The sequence below is a fragment of the Barbus barbus genome (genome assembly GCF_936440315.1).
Source record: "Barbus barbus genome assembly, chromosome: 27".
NCBI lineage: Eukaryota > Metazoa > Chordata > Actinopteri > Cypriniformes > Cyprinidae > Barbus > Barbus barbus.
In genome coordinates, this window is record NC_136755.1 from 29,436,410 (window position 1) to 29,456,367 (window position 19,958).

Consider the following 19,958-nt stretch of genomic DNA (forward strand, 5'->3'; position numbering starts at 1 on the left):
ATATTTATATTTTTTATTTTTAAGCAACTTTTTAATAATCAAATAATCCTGAAAAAAGTATCACAGGTTATAAAATAAACATTAAGCACTGTTTTTGACATTGATAATAAATCAGCATATTAGACTGATTCCTGTAGGATATGTGACACTGAACACTGGAGAAATGGCTGATGAAAATTCAGTTTTGCATCAGAAATATATAGAAAACAATTATTTTAAATTGTAATAATATTTCACAATATTATTTATTATATAATTCTTTTGTCTTTTCTTTTCTCATCAAATAAATCCAGGCTTGATGAGACTTTTTTCAAAAACATTAAAAATAGTAATGTCCCCAAACTTTTGTACTGTACAAGTAAAAATATGCTAAATTAAAGGTTGTATAAATAAAAAGGTGCAAGGAGTGAAATTATTTCCTCAAGAATCCAAAACGTCAGGAACTCACACAAAACAGATGCCATGCAGCAAAACCATAAAACTAATCTGGAGAAGAGATCTCCAAAGAGAGCAAACCCCACCACTCCCGTTTGCTTATTTATGTCCCCCTTCCTCCCTCTCCTCTCCCCCTCACTCTTCTCCCTCAAAAGCAAGAATAGCCATATGCTCCATGTGTTATATCTTGTGAATATATTGTTGTTCCCCTTCATGTTTAGAATTGTTCTAAAGGTCTCTGTGCAATTGGTAAATTGGTCTCAATTTCACAGTAGTCACTTATATTATGAGAATTGTGTTCTGCTGAGGAGGAGGAGGGGGGGGGTCCGCCTTTGGGGAGAATATCCATCTCCAGCCAGGTGCGACCCTGGAGCACGACAACCTAACAAACCAAAAGGTATTTTATGTTTTTATAACTGATTTGAAGATTTCTTTGTTTTCTGGTCTGGGTATATAAGTGAAGTGGCATTATTGTCATTTGTGATTCTGTAGCCAGAAAGCTGTACAGACTGCAGAGACAGAAATGGTCAAATGTATGAATAGATTAATTCATCAAATTGAACGCCTCAATAGACACAAATTTTAGGTTTTAGAAATTAACTAATGTTCTCACAGCAGTAATAATTCATGCTAAACTAATGATAGAAAGTCATAAAGACAGCTAAGAAGATAACCATTTCCATTAAGTTTATGGGCATTTCCTTTAACCCTGAACACAATGCAATGTGTAATTAAAAATACAGTTAGGGAGTAATGGAATACATTGTAACAAAACAAGAGGATCATAAAAATGCATGTTTTTTATTATTTATTTAGTACTATCCTGAATAAGCTACAGGGTTGCCAGGTCTGCACAACAAATCCAGCCCAACTGCAATTCAAAACTAGCCTAATTGCAATTATTTCCCCTCCATCGAAACAACATTGCAGGAGGGGTCACCCTCGATCAACCCATGGCAAGAGTGTAAAACAGCCCAATTCCACTGAGCACGGCACAGACAGTGATTTCTGGAAGTGTTTCTGAGCCCAGGCAGTGAATCCATTACAGAATCACACCAATGCTGATTTTTGCCCTTGTCCCTCACGCATGGAGACTCTGTGAATCTTTTGATAATATTATGTACTTAGATGATGATATATTCAAAGTCTTAGCAATTTTATGTTAAGAACATTGTTCTCATTGTACACTCGGTCACATTTCCCTGCAAATATTTCAGCAGTTATTATATCCAGTATTTCTGTCTCGACTGAAACAGCGATGCCAATCATTTGTGATTTAATCATTCAGTAACAAAAAAAATGTGTTGTAGCCATCAAATTCAAAATTATGTTAATGTTTTCTTAAAATTGTACATTTTTGATAGGTTTCATGTGTGAATAAAATATGGGTTTATGATATTTACAAATCATTGCATTCTGTTTTTTGTTTTTTTTTACATTTTACACAGCATCCCAACTTTTTTAGGAATTAGGGTAGTAAATGCTTTAAATAAAACATATTCATATCAGAAATACAGTGACAGAATCATCTGCAGATCGTTTGGCTCTGAAGACAGATGATCAGGAACCTCTGTCCAGATGTTTCAGGCATCACTGCATCTTTTTGATGATAGCAGCGATCAGAATCAGAACCAGCAGAGCAAACACAGCCGACACAAACAGTCCCACCGGCCCAAACAAACCCCAGCGATCTACAGCAGGAAGGACGGACGAAAGAACATTTATGTATTTTATTATTATTATTATTTTTTTATGCTTAAAATTTTGTAAGATCTCAATGCTACCTGTTTTATTTACTACGTTTTTTCTCATCATCCTTGTAGTTTAGTTTTCACTTTGGGTCTGTAGAGGATATTGAGCGGTTAGTCACTTCAAATCATGATGAATAAAACTAAGTATAGTATTTCTAAGCATCTACTGAACTTTTCTCATCTGTGACTGTCACTGTGTTCAATATTTCTCCTTCATAGTCCAGAACTCTGTATGTTCCTGCGTCATCAGCAGTAAACTCTTTAATAATCAGGGTCCCGTCACAGTCCTTCAGTCGATCGTGTGCTACATAAACCCTTCTCTTGCTGTCTCTCTTCCAGACCTTCTTCCATTCTGTGCTGCTTTTGTTTTGATGCATAACTTGATGAGCATCTGGCAACAGAATATCCAACTTTAACCTTTCGCCTGTTTTCACAGAAATATCATCTGAGGAGAAACAGAAAGATATTAATCGTTGTTATAATCATTTTGAAAAGTCACTGGAAAATTCATATTTAAAGATCTGAATATTAAGCTTGTCCCATTCAGAGTCTCTGCTGGTTGAATGCAATATCACACAATTACTAAAGGAAAACCAGAAACACATGCAGATAATTTGATCAGTTTTGACTTTACCGTAAATATGAAGTTGGTACGTCCTGATTTGTGGCTCCAACACTGACTTTGCATTAATGTAATAGATTTCCAAAAAGTATTTCCCAGCATCTCTCAGTCTCAGATCCTTGATGATGACATCACATGCTCCTTTTCTACATACTCGTTTACTGCAGTATTTATTTTCATAAACAAGGATGTGTTTTGACTGTCTATTTAAACGAATATGAAAAATCTCTATGGCCTTAAATTCACAGGGCAGGATGATGCTGCCTCCCTTTTTCCCCATCACATGCGTAGAGATGGTTTCTGCAAATAAAGACAGTTTTTTTAATTGTGTATTTGACCATTTAAGCACATTAAGGTGCCAAAAATAACTCATTTCAGTGCTCACGCTCTGTGTGAGAAGCAGCTTTTGTTATTTTATAGGAGTAAGCAGATTTTTGACTAGGATGTTCTTCTTCTCTCTTTTAAAGCAAGGACCACAAAGGAAATAAGTTACTGCAACTTATCCTTGACAAGAAAGTTGTAACAGTGTATTGTTACTTTTTGTGTCAAATAAACTCACTCAGCTATGCACTTATACACTATCAAGCACGTAATGTATGAAATTCATAAGGTTCTTTTGTCATAATTACCGTAATTCTGAGATGACAACACGTGACATTTTACTCATGGCTTTCCGTGTTGTCCTAAGTCATAGCCACTGCTCGAATTGAAGAGGGGCTGGGGGGATCCGGGATCCCCCATAAGGCATTAGGGACCCCCCATAAGAAGTAAAAAATAGACTTAGGGGGGTCCCTCAGACATTTTTACTTGGAGTAAGCCATTTAAAAGAAGAATAGTAGCTTATCTCTCTTTGTTATGCAACATTAAATAGTATATAGTTATGCATATTATGATCAAATATATTGTTTATTTTGTATAAATTGTATATTGCGAGACTAACCCCCACCCCCACCAAAAAAAAAAAAAAAGTCTGATGGTGGGGACCCCCCATAAGACTTGATTCAATTCGAGCACTGGTCATAGCCTAAAGGTGCGGTCACGCCATATCGTAATTACCAATATGTATTAGGAGATACTAACTTATAAAAAGCGTTCACATCCTCATAGAGCTCATAATTTCAATTTGTGAACTGGAAGCTTTCTGAAAGCTACGGCAGTTACATATGGCCTGAAGGCAGCAAAACTCTCACAACATTCCAAGTTTACAAGCTGTAATACCAGTTCAGGAGCACGTGAGGGCTTTGGTGTCATAGAAACACATCATTTTGATAGAGTAAAATGTCACGTGTTGTCATCTTGGAATTACAACATGGCGTGAATGCAGCCTACACTATGGAAGCCCGTTTCCACCACTGAATAAAAAAAAATAAAATAAAAGGTTATTTGCACATTTTATCTCACAATTCTGACTTTTTTCTCAGAATTGCATGATATAAACTCGCAATTGTGAGTTATAAAGTCAGAATTACGATTTATAAAGTCACAATTGCAAGATAAAAACAGCAATTCTGAGTTTTTATCTCGCAATTCTGACTTTTCTCAGAATTGCATGATATAAATTCGCAATTGCACGTTATAAAGACACAATTGCATGATATAAACTCATGATATAAAAAAAGTTAAAGTCCAGTTTTGAGGGGGCAAAAAAGACTGATATGTTGTCAGAATTGCGAGTTTATATCGCACAATTCTGAGGGAAAAAAGTCAGATATCTCGCAGTTCTGACTTTATTTCTCAGAATTTGCGTGTTTATATCTCACAATTATGACTATTTAACTCGCAATTGCAAGTTTATATCACGCAATTGAATTCAGAATTGCGAGTTTGTATCATGCAATTATGAGAACAATTTCAGAATTGTGAGATAAAAGTTGCAATTACCTTTTTAATGTATTATTCAGTGGCGGAAACGGGCTTCCATACTACACCCTCCCCTAAGAATGTCAACTAAATCCACCTGTCTGTGGTTCAACATAACAATCAACTAGATTAGAATAACCATACCTGCAAATGAAAATCAAAATTTGTTACAAATTATAAACAAAAATGACTGTATACTCACCACTGTAATTGAAAACCCATAACAGCAGCAGAAGTTTCAACCTGATGACGAGAACAGAAAATCTGTAAGCCCTATTCGGACTGGACTAGTTTTCTAAACTGCTTTGAGTTTCGATTCTTATCACTTGATGGCTGCGATTTTCATGTAGCCTACCAATTCGGACGGGACAAACATCTCTGTGTTTATTACAGAGGTGCGAGGGTCTGTTTTGTACATCTCGGCGCTCATGTGTGCATTGCGAAAAGTCATTCGGATTGATTACCATTAGTATAAGCACTTTAATAACACCAATGATGCACTTAAATAACCGAAGTGTGGAATGTTGAACACTTCATGCACTCAACTGTCACAGCTTTAATTGCGTCGTGAAGGGGAAGGGGCAATCAGATTCTGATTATTCATGACAAAATAAACTTACAAAATTGATGCACTACATGGTTGAGTGCACAGTGCATAAGTACATAGTGAGAGTTTTACTATTGATACTTTTCACGTAACGTCACACCCTTTTAGAGGCAGAGCACATTTAGACCACGCCCACACCGGGGGAGGGGGGGGCAATGCAACGCTCTCCATTGACTTTGAAATACCCTAAAAAGTTGCGATTTTCTAGGCCGATATGGCTAGGAACTATACTCTCATTCCGGCGTAATAATCAAGGAACTTTGCTGCCGTACCATGAATGCAGCAGGCGCAATGATATTACGCAGCGCCTGAAAGTAGTCCCCAGCTACAGTAGGTAACTAGTTATGATATATCTGGGCAATGCTTTCAGGTAGGGCTGTAGTACTGGAGTCCAGTCTCGGACTCGAGACGTTTTTCTGTCGTCTCGGACTTGTCTTGGACTCGTTGGTATTTGGACTCTGACTCGTCTCGGACTTGGTCCGAGTTACAATACCAAATATTCTAGTTGGTCTCGACCGAGTCCGGCTATATATGCTTTTTTTTTTTTCTCTTTCAAAACAAAACCATTAAAAAAGCTTCATATCACCACATCGCCTCTGCACTATAAACGAGTTGCACACTGCACGATTGACACAGGAATTGTCACAGTTTACATGCATCATCACTAAAGTGTATCACTATAATTTGCATTTCTTTTTTAAGTTTGCCAGTATTTCAACTATTCAGCACTCGTGCGCTCTCCAGTGTGCACTCTCAACAATTACCCCATTGTAAAAACAAAAATACATAGCATGATCAAACATTTAATTACATATTTTTTGGGGGAAAAAAAGTCTAAAAATTCCCCCCTCCACCACTAAAAAAAAATAAAAAATTCTCCCTCCCACAAGAGTCATCTAAGAGGGGAATTCACCCCATTTTCAAAAATGAAACTCAGGACCTGAATGAATGTCCTGATTGGAGAATCACTATAACTAAGTCTACATGTTAAAAAGAAGCCTTTTTTATCATGTAGATAAAAACAGAGATAAAAAAGTCCCTCTAAAACATAGGAACACTCTCTGTTAGGAGAAATCACGCCCGCTCCCTGAGAAAGTCAATATTTTCATTTTCTTTAGCTATGACGCCAGAATTCTCTCTTACATTCTGTTGTGCTCCTATGTACATGATGTTCAAATATGTTGTGCTATGGTATGCTGAGGAAATCTCTCTCTCTCTCTCTCTCTTTGAAGGGCCTTTTTATTTAAAAAATGTGCTTTATGTGCCTTTTTCTGTTTGCTTGGAGGCATTTGTAAACTGCAGTAATAAAATAACTTGAAATTTTCAACATCTTTTTGCATCATTTATTTTTGCAACAAGTAGTATGGAGAACTGTATTGATAAGTATCGACTCAGTATCGATAAAATGTAAACAATACCCATACCTACCCCAGAATCAATCACAAAATCCACCGAGGGGGGCCCCTCCGGGAACACTTGCTGAGGGCCCCCAAAACACTAAACATGCCCATGTGTGTACTAACAATTGCAAATACTTCAATAGTAACGACTGATAATCAGGACTTGTCAGCCAGTACCACTGTAGCCTTGCAGGGACTTTGCTTTGAAGACCTTTTAATTAACTAACTTCCACATTTCAATATGCCCCTGACTTGTAAGGGTTGTTTTTATTTGTGACTACTCCCAACAGCCTAGAATACTATCAGTACAACATCACATTTTTCTTTTCTGTTTGCAGGAAGAAGATTCGGTGTTGATAGAGGAGGCAACATCTTCAAGGCAAAACCTTAGACCTCATTCAACATCATCCAATGTTGCCATCACCCTCAGGAGGTACACAAGCAAAAGCTAAACTGAACATTGTCAATTATCAATTCCTATTTTACAAAATTTGCCCTGCATACATTTTTGTCTGTAATGTGTAGGCACTTGAACATTTCCAGCGTCAGATGTGGAACTGCCATGCCAGCTTTTGTGGAGAAAGGTAATGGTAATAGTGTCTCACATTAAAAAACACCTAAAAAAACTAAAAAAAAAAACTTACAAAACACCTAAAAGGGGCCGTGCCCTGATTTGGATCATATCTAATGGTAACCTACCTGACTATGTTCATTACATTGGTTCAAATCAATACATTGCAAACGCTGAATGTTCAACGTAAGTCTTTTAAAAATCAGGACGTTTAATGCCTACAAAAACGACTCAAATGGGACTACAACGAGATACTTCCCGGGTTTCATATGTAACAAACCCATAAATTTACATCAACCCTCCCTCCGGAACATGCAAAAAAGGGGGCAAGGCCATGTTCTGCGGCTTTGTGGAAGAGGAAGAGTTATAGTGGAGAGCTGTAGCCATGCCGTCGAAAGTGTGTTATTTTCACCCAGCTGTCAGGTCTTCTGTGTTCGGGCTTCCTACGGATGCTGTAGTTCGTCAGCAATGGTTAAAATTTATGTTTGATTATGTTCCTGACAATTACAATCGTAACTTAGCTCTCTGTGCTGCGCATTTTACGGAAGACAGCTTCCAGAATCGGCACGAGTTCAATGATTCAACCAGAAACTATCACTAAAACATGGAGCATTTCCAACTTTAAAACCAGAGGCAGCATTTGTTTGCCACAACCTGTCAGTAAGATTTAATCATTTTAAATGTATTTGCATGTATAATTTCAGACTATATATTTTAGTTTTATCAAGGACGTAACCAAATGCTTTAGTAGCCAGTTAGTTATGCTATTTCGTGTGTCTATGACAAACGCGTTCAAACATTTTGGACCCGAATTTGCAATTATGTACTAATTTTGTAAATGTATTTTCCATGTATACTTTATGACGTAATTTTTCATGTAATTACTCAGTCATGTATTCAGTTATATTAAATGTTTAATCAGGAGAAAACCGTGTCTCAAAAGCTAACAAAGAGCAGTAGCATTTTCAAGTAACAGCGTATCGAAATTCTTTGAGAGAATAATAATTTTTACAAAATGTACCATTCAGAAACGTTTTGTAAGAGCCGTGTTTGCGGAGGTTCTGCTTGCCTCTCTTCATTACCGCTTTCTGGGTCTGATTCTGGCTCAAACTGATACGGCAATATTGACACCATTATTTACATTTGACCGGAGCACATGCAACTGTCGCCCGTAATGGTAATGGGCGTGAAGTTTTCGGACAATGTGCAGAACACAGTTTAGCCAATCACAACACACCGGCCCAACTAACCAATCAGAGCCCATTGCCTGTTTCTGAGGGAGTGGTTTCATAGAATCAGGAAGTCAACCGGTCGTTCAAATGACAGAGGAGAAAGCGGCTTACAATAAAGGTGAAATTTATGAAAAATGAGGCGTTTTTTAACAAACGAAACATGAAGACGTTATATTGCACCCCATAAACACAATCAAGCAAAGAAAAAAGGCAGTAAACCACCCCTTTAATACTATGTAATTGAAGGTAATTTTGGCCTTGTAACTGTAGGGTAGTGACCAGATAAACTGCATTGACTACATTTGTCACACACACTGGCCTATGGAGACATAAAAGACTCATGTTTGGCATCTCTTCCGCTCCTGAAATGTACCAACATGTAATTCGCCAAGTTTTGCAGGGCATTGATGGAGTCCACAACATCTCGGATGACATTGTGGTATTTGCAAGAGCATGACACACGCTTGCATCAAGTGCTGAAATGCTTGCAAGAGAAACAGCTGACACTAAAGGTCTCACTAGGTCAACGTGCACATGGTCATGGGGGAAGGAACAAGAGGCTGCATTCAAGGCATTGAAGATGGCACTGGCAAGTTCACAAACGATGGCTTATTATAGCCAGGAGGCCGACACACAGGTGATCGTAGATGCCAGTCCAGTGGGGCTCGGAGCGATCTTGACGCAAGCACAAGCTGATGGTGCGTACAAGCCAGTCTACTATGCCAGCCGTGCTCTGACGGATGTGGAAAGAATGGCCAGCGCTTCTCTTACGATTTGAGAATACCGCCTCAAATCGAAAGAGAAGCGCTGGCCATAGTGTGGGCCTGTGAGAAGTTCCATGTGTTCTTGTACGGTAGAGAATTTTCAATGATAACTGACCACAAACCCTTGGAGGTGATTTATTCACCAAAATCAAAACCGCCTGCCAGGATTGAGCGTTGGGCTTTAAGGCTGCAGCCTTACAAATTCAAAGTGATTTACAAACCTGACCCACAGAATGCGGCCGACTCACTTTCTCGTCTCACTGTGAACCCACCACCAGATGCAGCAAGTGACGACGAGCACATTTACTTTGTTGCAAAGCATGCTGTCCCGAAAGTTTTTACACCTCGTGAATTAGAGGAAATAGCAGCAGCGGATGAAACTCAATGCGGTTTGAGGAAGTGTATCCAGCAGAGTTGTTGGAGCGTGTGTTCCCCTGATTACACTCGCATCAAAGATGAACTGTCATGTATTGGCCACTTGATTCTGAGGGGCAGCCGCCTTGTTATTGCTCAAGCAACCTGTTGGCCCACGAGGGGCATCAGGGTATTGTCAAAACCAAACAGCGCCTCCGTACAAAAGTATGGTGGCCAGGAATTGATAAAGATGCAGAGCAACTTGTTAGATCCTGCGCTGCGTGTCAAATTGTTGCCATTGATGCATGTGGGCCGTTCCCTTCAGGCGAGCATTTGCTGGTCATAACCGACTATTACTCAAGATGGGTGGAGGTGAGTGTGCTTCACCGCATCACTACTAGCAACATTGTCAAGTGTTTGACTCGAATATTTGCCACTCATGGATTGCCAGAAACAATTGTTTCCGACAATGCCACGCAGTTTACAGGGACTGAATTCAAAGAATTCTTGGCACTCAATGCAATTCAGCACAGACGCATCACACCATACTGGCCTCAAGCAAATGGCGAGATCGAGAGACAGAACAGGACACTGTGCCAAGCCATACGAGCAGCTCATTCTGAAGGTAAAGACTGGCGTAAGGAAATGTACACATTCTTACTGGCCTATTGCTCCACTCCACACTCTGTTACTGGTTGCAGTCCTGCTGAGTTATTGTTCAGTCGGCAACTCTGTACTAAGTTGCCAGAGGTGAGCAGTGTCGGCTCCTCTGCAGTGAGACAGACAGATTTTGTTCAAAAGGAAAAGGGTAGCTAGGCGGCTGACAAAAGACGAGCAGCAGTGGACAGCATGATCCAAGCAGGTGATTGTGTTCTGCTCAAACAACCAAAACAGAACAAGTTGACTACAGCATTCGAGCCTGACCTGTACCATGTTGTGGAGAGGAAAGGACCATCTGTCATTCTGGAAAAAAATGGTGTGAAGTGCATGAGACATGTCTCTTCGGTCAAGAGATGGGTTTCACCACATATTCCGAGTGCTGACATGGATGATGCCTGGATGGGACCAGACCATGTGTCTAAAGAACCGTCGGGACACGTGTCTGATAGAGAACAATCTGTACGTAGGCCTCGGAGGATCAGGAGGGAACCTCTAGCACTGAAGGATTATGTTAAATAGGCAATTGCCATTAAAGGGCAGAATAATCCCTGGCACTGTCTGGGTGTCTACCCCTAGCCATCAAGGGAATTGATTGTGTTTGTGTTATTGGACTGAGTTTTTGGAGAAGTTCTTTCAAAGACATTTTAAGATGGGGAAAAAGAAGAGGAAAAGAAACATAAAGGAAAATTTTCAATTGTTTTAATTGGAAAGTATGCATACTTATATATTGCTTGGTTTGTGTTGAGAGTTTTGAGATGTGGTTAATTTTGATGAATAAGCATATATTTCTAAGAAAAGGAGGGATGTAGGGTAGTGACCAGTAGGGGGAGCTAGAGGAAAGGGAGAGCAAAGAATATGGGAAGTCTAACAAAGGAAGTGTGTTCATCTAGTGTGCCTCTGCAAAATTTGTATATCTGATAAGATAAACATTACAGTAACGTTAAAAAAAACTCTTGTTCCTTGTCTTATGTAATTTTTATTGGTACCCTTTATCTGTTCAGGGGACATTCTCTAAAAGACTATCTTTCTTTATCAGAAACGTCCTGTTCACTTTCACACAGTTACACACCTAGTTAAGGGTGTTTCTCAAGGGCACCACAGTAGTATTGAAGAGGGAGCGCAGAAATGCTGTTTTCTCACAGCTAAAATCTAACACGCATTTAATGCAGAAAAACCTTTACTGACATAAGATTATTGTAGAGCAAAATATCATATAATACATGTTGATTACTTTTTTCTAATGCTTCGTTCATAAAACGGATGCAAAATTTAGTTCCATTGTATTTTAAATGTAGTTGTAGTGTGTTAGGGTTAGGTGTGTGTCATTTACCTCAAACTTTGCCTTTGAGGCAATATTAGCAACCTTAAAAATTGATAAGAGAGCAGACTGATAAGGCTTGTTTGAGATGCACCTTGACTCGCCTGTAATTTAGTCGAGAGTAGCGGCTGCAGTGAGGGGAGGAGTGAAAAAAGTGCAGGCAAGCCGGACACTTCCTGAATCTCGTTGTGTTGTTGGACTGCAAACGTCAGTAATGGAAGAGATTGCGTTCTTTATCGCACTTTGTGGATGCCTTTTATAATCAAAGCCATAATGAGAAATGAGGAGCACACAGATGCTGCACTAAATTTACACTGTTATCCCTAATTATGGGTTAAACAGTTCAGAGTGGGATATGGCACAGCTGATTAACCTGTGTATCCTACTTAAGGGACAGTTTACCCAAAAAAATCTTTGGGTGATCCCTTTTTTACATGAAACATATTCCATATAAATATATTACACAATTGTTTGTCACCTTAATGTAAATTTTAATTTCATGTTTAATGATTAGGAAAAGTGTGTACAGCAAATTATTATTCAAAATTAATATGAAACAAAAACATTTTAAATTAAGAAATTAGCATGCATGTGTGGGCTTTGTTTACTGCACTCCTGAAATAAGACATATCCAGATAAAGATCTCAGATAAAAACACACAAACATGAGGCCTAATTGCAAAACCGTCACATTAGATGTAGCTATGCATGCATGTATTGATGGATTGACTCATTTATTTAATGGAATAATGTTGTACAAAAATGTAAATGTACAAAATTAACACCAGCATACAATACATAAAGAGAAAATTACAACAAACAGGACTTCAAACCAAGAAAATAAAAATAAAAGGGTAAATAAATAAAGCACATGTCCTAATTACTAATAAATTATTATAGAAAAAGTAAATAGTATTAGGCTGAAGGTAATGGACTTTTTAGGATTAAGGGGAAAAAATATCAGATGACATTTGCAGCCAATGAGCATTAAGCTGTGTCGTCAGCAAGTCGTTTCCCATGATGCTTTTGATCAGCGCAGTCGTGGAGAGCAACTGCGCTCGACTGCAGAATCCGACACGTGCGCCTTTTTTTTCTTTCTTTTTTTTTTATTAATGCAATACAAAAACACAGAGTTGACATTCAAATAATGATTGTACACAATATACAAAGTATCATGAATATACATTATGTCAACTGAAATCAAGTACTACAGATTATAAGAGAAAAGTAGGAAAGGAGGAAAAAACCCGACACGTGCGCCTTGCGCTCGCGAGAGATTTTTGAGATACGTCAGCATGACATCAGAGCAAGGCGGACCGCCCTCGGACACATTTCTAACCGGCATGCATCTCGCGCTGATCACCGGTGATCATAGGCTGTGTCCAAATTCAGGGTCTGCATCCTCCTAATGGTGCATTCACACCGGACGCCACTTGCGCGAATAAATCGCGCTATTCGCGCGTAGTTGGACGCGTAAACATTTTGGGTTTACTCGCTTCTTTCGCGTGTGAAATACGCTTCATTCGCGCGTGAAATTCACTGCACAACAGACGCGAATTCGCGTCATGGGCGGGGCTTCTGCCAGGGGGCACAATGACTGCCACAGAGAGCATATGTATAGAATTTGGCAAATAAAATCACCTTTATGTGCTATGGAAACACTGGACCCGTGTATTTCAGCCGAGAATGTAGTTGTTTAAAACTCAAATCTGCTGTTTATTTACAAAAACAGCCCCTATTTGAAAATGTGCTTTGCCGATTTCGGAGCCGTGAGCTCCAGGCGATCACCGGGCGCTCGTGCTCATGTATGCCGAAGAGAGGAGCATAACCTCGGCTAGTCTGACATTTGCCGCTGGCTCTGATGTCTCTGTAGTGGATAAACATAAGATATCATTTGTTTTGTGTAAATCTAACATGTAATCTTTGGTCTATGGTACAGCTCCGGGTATCCACATACAGCGACAATGATTTTGTCCTTTATTGTTGTTTTGATTTCTGCCTCTGCTCCACACGTCACTACTAGAGCAAGCTCCTGATTGGTTGGCGCGGCGCGAAATATCCGCCAAAGTTCAGATTTTTCAACTTGCGCGATTCGCGCGAATGTTGCGTTCCGCGCGTCAAATGCTCGAAACGCTCAATTCGCGCCGCGCCATTCGCGCGAATCGCGTCATTCGCGCCGCCTCATTCGCGCGAATCGCGCCGCAGGATGTCTATTCGCGTCTTTGCATTGACTTAACATGTAAATCACTCGCGCTTAACGCTTCATTCGCGTCTGGTGTGAATGCACCATTAGGATCCTTCCTACCCGGTTGAAGGAGGAGGGATCCTCCGACGTCCGCAAAACCCGGAAGTCGGTGTTTGTGAATTTGGACAGCCTACCCTTCTTTCAGTTCCCTCCCTTACCCGTTGCTCATATCCTGTCGCCTAGCAACCGTGACAGCGCCAAGCAAGAAGCGGGAAAATGGACAAACAAAGAGTTATTCTCCTCATTTTAATTCTTTTGGAAGAAATAAAGCAATTAAATAAATTAAATACTTTCTTTGCTCGTTGTCGGAGAGTTTTTTATATCAGACTACAAGACAGTCACATCCAGGTAAGCCATTATAGCCTATTTTTATTTGTTTTTAAGTATTCTACTAATTTCTCCTACAAATTCATTGAGCCGAAGCATAAACTTTAGCTTGTTTTGTCAGAGAAACTCCTCTCCCACTCCCCTACCGCTCGCTTCGTCCGCCATTACGCTCTGCCGAAAAGAATTATGGGATAGGTAGGACGGGAAAGGATCCACCACACCCATCCTTCCAATTCGGGGAAAAGGAGGACATATTTGTGGGCCGCATTTGAAGGATCCTACGAATTTGGACAGCCTTCGTCGCGGCGCTGTGACGTAACATCCTTCAAATGAGTACTCCGAAGGATGCAGACCCTGAATTTGGACACAGCCATAGACTGTAAAAAAAAATGGACGTAGTGTCCGTGACGTCACTCGTACGTTTCTGAAGAGCGTTTTTGAAGCCTAAAGTGGGCGGAGCCGACCACCGCCATCTTGGCAACGCGTCACCGCGCGTCACTCCCGGATGATCCAAAATGGGCAATGAGGCGGGACGTGGGCGGAACTGAGGTGCCTGGTTGTCTGTATATAGTATGCTTATTAATCATGTTCTCACTGAGTTTCGTCTTTTAAAAACGGTTTTAATCGGTTTTAATTCTTTAAGCCACAGAGTTTGTATTATAGCCTAACAGTTTTCTATTGGAGGAAAACGCTTAACCAGTAACGTTAATTACAGGCCTAACGTTACAGCCAATCACAGTCTGTCGGATTCTGGAGTGTAGTTAAGTTTTAAATAAAATTATAAAGAATAAATAAATTAATAAATAAAATTACATTACAATATCACTCACCGGAAAAAATGGAGCCTAGACTTGGACGGTCTGTTAGTACAATTAACCGCACAACAAGCCATTTTATTAGATAATTTTAAGAAATAATAACGAAAAAAGCCATAGACTGTATAAAACAAAAGCAGAAACACGGCAGAGATGCCAAGTTCAGCGGCTGAGGTAACGTGACGGCTAACAGACAGCAGATAGAGACAGCAACGTCAATCAACCTGTCACTCAAGTGGCCACGCCCTTAATTATGCAGAAGTTTAAGGCTTAATATAATTTAAATGGATGAGTTATAAAAAAATTCACCCCCCTCACAGTTGTCACGAAGGGCAAAATTAGCTATATAGACCAAAATAAATTTTTGTACCAGGCTGTAAACATGTTTTTTTCTACTGTAAAGTTGGGCATTTTAACATGGAGAGTCAATGTGATTGACTCCCTTTTGGAGCCAGCCTCCAGCGGCTAGTCGATGAATTGCAGTTTTAATCACTTCCGTGTTGGTTTCACTAGAGGGAGCGGGAGGTTGCCGCTTGCCGGTGATCGGTTCTGCGCAGATTTTGCTTATCTCAAACAAGCCTATACTTAAGCTTTCGAATCGCTCTCGCGATACTTTGATGTCATACACTGATCATTCTGCGCAGCGCTGCTTCAAGTGAACACACCTAAAACTTTGTGCACTGGTGTGATCTTGAACGTGCCCCAGGTCAATCACGTGATTGAAAGCTATGAATAGGCTATAAATACCATGGTGAAGATATAGCCTTGGTTAATGTTTAGTTTAACTATTTATTTTTTTTATTTATTTGTAGTAAAACCATGTTTAATTTATAATATTCATAAAGGTATGTAATTAAAACATTATGTAATTTAGTGCATAAATGAACGAGTAATCTGACGCTGATATTATAGTAGCCAGCCTTAACAGATGGCTTTTGATTTTATTATTGTTATTTTATTTATTTGCAGGAGTCAAACATATCAAACATGGGCTACTTCACGCCAAAACACAAAAGGAAACGCGTTGTAAAAAAAAAATATCGTCGGCACGGTTAGTTTTCTCAGAGGATCACTGAGTTTGCAGGAAAACAGTAGGTAATTTGCTCTTGAATTATCACAGAAGTTATGCGAGAGTACGGAAGCGTATTGCATTCACTTGAGGAAAAAAAATCTACTCTGTTTTTCTGAATTAACGAGTTAATTATCTCAGAATTACGAGATAATTAAGTCATTAATTCAGAAAAACAGAGCAAAAACTTTTTTTTTCATTAAAAATTATCTCGTAATTCTGAGATAAATAACTCGTTAATTCAGAAAAACAGAGCAAAAACTTTTTTTTTCATTAAAAATTATCTCGTAATTCTGAGATAAATAACTCATTAATTAAGAAAAACAGAGTAGAGTTTTTTTCCTCAAGTGAATGCAATACGCTTCCGTACGAGAGAAACATTACAAATTTAAAACATTACATTATTCCAGTGTAATCCTCAACTGCTCATTCAAAGCCAAACCCACAAACAACAGGATTTGCCACCAACCAGTCATCTCATCAGAGAAATCAGTTTCATATTTAATATAATATATAACCCACTCGGTCTCAGATAAAACCATCATCATAGTCATAATCACATTAATGAATACGCTCATTCTAAACAGGTCCATGTGTTTCCTCAGCAGGTTTAGTTTTACACAAAACAAAATTATTGGTTTAATAACACAAGATTAAATGAATGAATCAATAGTTAAAAATGAGAACTTACATGGTAAAATGCATGCGTGTCTTTTGTTCAGGTGTCAAACGTTTATCAGGAGACACACACACACACACACACACACACACACAGGTATGGTGCTTCCAAAGAGGGGTGTGGTTACCTTTCTCTAAACATTAATTCAAAGCAGACTGCTTGCTCTAAAGATTAATATAATTTTGCATGATTACAGTTTTTTAAAACTGCTTAGACACTAAAAGTGGTCCTTGAAGTCCATTCAGTGAAACCATTCACTCACATTCCTTAGAGCAAGTCTGCAAAACTACAAGTAGCCGGTTCAAGTTCAAGTTTATTTGTATAGCGCTTTTTACGATACAAATCATTACAAAGCAGCTCTACATTTACATTTTACATTTAGTCATTTGGCAGACGCTTTTATTCAAAGCGACTTACAGTTGGGGAATACAAGAAGCGATTAATCTTGAAGAGGCAATCAGACAGAGGAAGTGCTCGTAACACCAAGTCTCAGTCATTGTTCAAACAAGCCGCTTCTTCTTTTCTCTCCACTTTAGCCCTGATGCCTTTGAGTCTTTTAGTAGATCACAGCTACTGAAAGAGCTTCCGAACGGCTGAGACAAGAAATGCTAGATGAACATGTCGACGCTAACCATGAAGCGCGGCCGCTAGAGGAGTTTCTCAGCGCCGATTTCCCTCGATATCCGGGCGTTTAGACTCCTTGTGGGAAAAAATCGATGGTACATTGGTTTAAACCTATACTTATATCCATCGCCTCTGTAAGCTCTTTCAGTAGCTGTGGTCATCATACCAGTATTTTATTTTCCGAGTTGTCTATTCTGAGATGTGTTGTGATAAAAATAGCATCAGGTAGCACTATAGTAGCTCACAGAGTGCAACCTTTTTTCGTCATCAGAATAATGGCGCCCCCCTCCCATAGTACAAAATATGTATAAAATGATGTGATTTTTTTAAAATAACAAATCTTTGATGGGTTTTCTACTACATGTTTCAGTAAGAGACATCGTTTACGTTATATTAAGCCAGAGATCCCTTTAAGCTCTATTTATTATCTGAATTTTTTTTTTTATTACTGGCAGCAGTGTAATAGATACAATCTTTATTTGAAGTTTCACGTGTCATTTACTCATTTTGATCGGAGCTGCCATAATATATGTGTTTATATCCAGATAATAAACTTGAAAAAAGTTTAGCATTGGTGATGATCAGGTTTTCTGACCAACAATCCACAAATACATGTGATTTCTTGGTTTTACTGCTGTTTACTTGACCAAAACCTTCAACAAACAACTAAAGGAGTCATAAACTGATAAACCAAAATTCCCTTGACCTTTTGATATTTAAGAGGTCATTGCGGTATAAAAACATCTTCTAAATTTAAAAACTCAAACCTTTCTCTTTAGTCTAAAAGCAGCTTTTTTTAGAGATAGATACACATAATAGAGATCACGGTTGCTGCACGATTCTAAAAACAAAATATTAGACAACCAACCAAAATATAATGTTGGCTAATATACTTGAGGTTCTGATAAAATGTTCTTTTTAATGTTATAAATGAGTCTATAATCTATAAATGTGCAGCATGTTGAGTCTGTTAAAATATTGAATGATTTAAATGAATTCTTTGTGTAAAAAAACATGAATGAAGACTTGTTTCTTCCTGAGTTTTTGAAGAATCTCATCAATTAGGCCATTTGAACAGTATCTTGTCGCCACCTTCTGGCAGAACAGTGTAAAAGATACAGTCTTTATTTGATATGTAACATTAGTTTTACTCATTTTGATCACAGCTGCCATAACACATGTGTTTATATCCAGATTATACAATTCTATCCCAGTACTTTTATTATTATTTGATGTTTGCATCTCAGAAATAGCAATAGTTGAACACTGTTTGTGAAGCTGTTTCAAACCAGCAGATCTCCGCTCTCTCTGCCAAATATATGAATACCAAATAGAATATGCAATAACAATTGTAGAATAATATAGCCTAGAATACACAATAATAATATCAAACAATAATCGATTGAAAATATAATTAAACTGATAGAAAATCAATGAAGATCTTTGCGATGTCTACAGATAATGAAACAAACGTGTGTGTGTGTGTGTGTGTGTGTGTGTGCATGTTTATGTGGTTTATGAGGACATTAAGGAAGAATAGCTATCTATTTAATGCATATTTGGTCATATAGGCCTCATGAAGAAAGTCTGTTGTTGTTTTTATGTTGTTGCTGAAATGCTTGTTTCAGATGTTGTAATACTGTATTTGTAGCACGAGACAAGACAAGAAAAGAAAAGCACATATAAAGTGGCCTTAAAATGGACAAATGTTTAAGAGAATGAGGAGTAAGACACATAAATAAGAAATCTGATGCATTTTACAGCAGACAAAAGCAATGGTCCATTTAATGCATTTTTGATCATAAAGGCCTCGGGGTCTGAGAAAGTCCATTGCTCTGTAATGTTAAGTCTGAGATGATAGTTTCAGGTGTTGTTATGCTGTAGTGCATGAATACATCTCATCGATGGTAAAGTACAGCATTTCTTTGGCACAGGAGTAGCTTCTGTGTATATGTGCCATCATCTTGGTCCATCAAGGTGGAAGACGATCCAAAAGCAAAAGGTCAACAAGATCAGGAGCTTGTTAGAGAGATTCCCATCAGCACCGTCTGGATGTGGAAAACAACCAGATTCATTTGCATGAATTCCTGCACCAAATGTAACTCTATCATTGACGATGTACACGTGCACTAATAATGCCATCATTTCAGAAGATGTGTTACTGAGTACTTTGATTTGGTCACGGTTTCTTGGTGTCCGGCCTAAAAATGTCTCAATTTCAATGTTTTTGACCAATAATATGCTGCATTACAAAGCTGCCAACATGAATTTAGTTTCTTCAGCACGCCTAATGCGAATAAAGTATTCAGACGGCGTTTATTGTGATTAACATCAGCATGCACAAAATATTTTACTACGATTATGAGTTTAATCGCATCAGTTTGACCGAAGTATTATGTTTGCATCAGATGTTGCTTACATCTAATTTGATTCACATTATGAGGGTGCATGTAAACAGTCATTGTCATCTGAAAAATACAGAAATAACTTGAGTTTTAAATGTAGATAGAAAACGGTTTTAAAATGATGGGGTGTTTAATGGTTTTTTACTTACTTTTTCTGTCTGATATGCCCGCTTGACCACAGTCTGTGGAAAATTAGAGCGAGTGAACCAATCAGTAACATA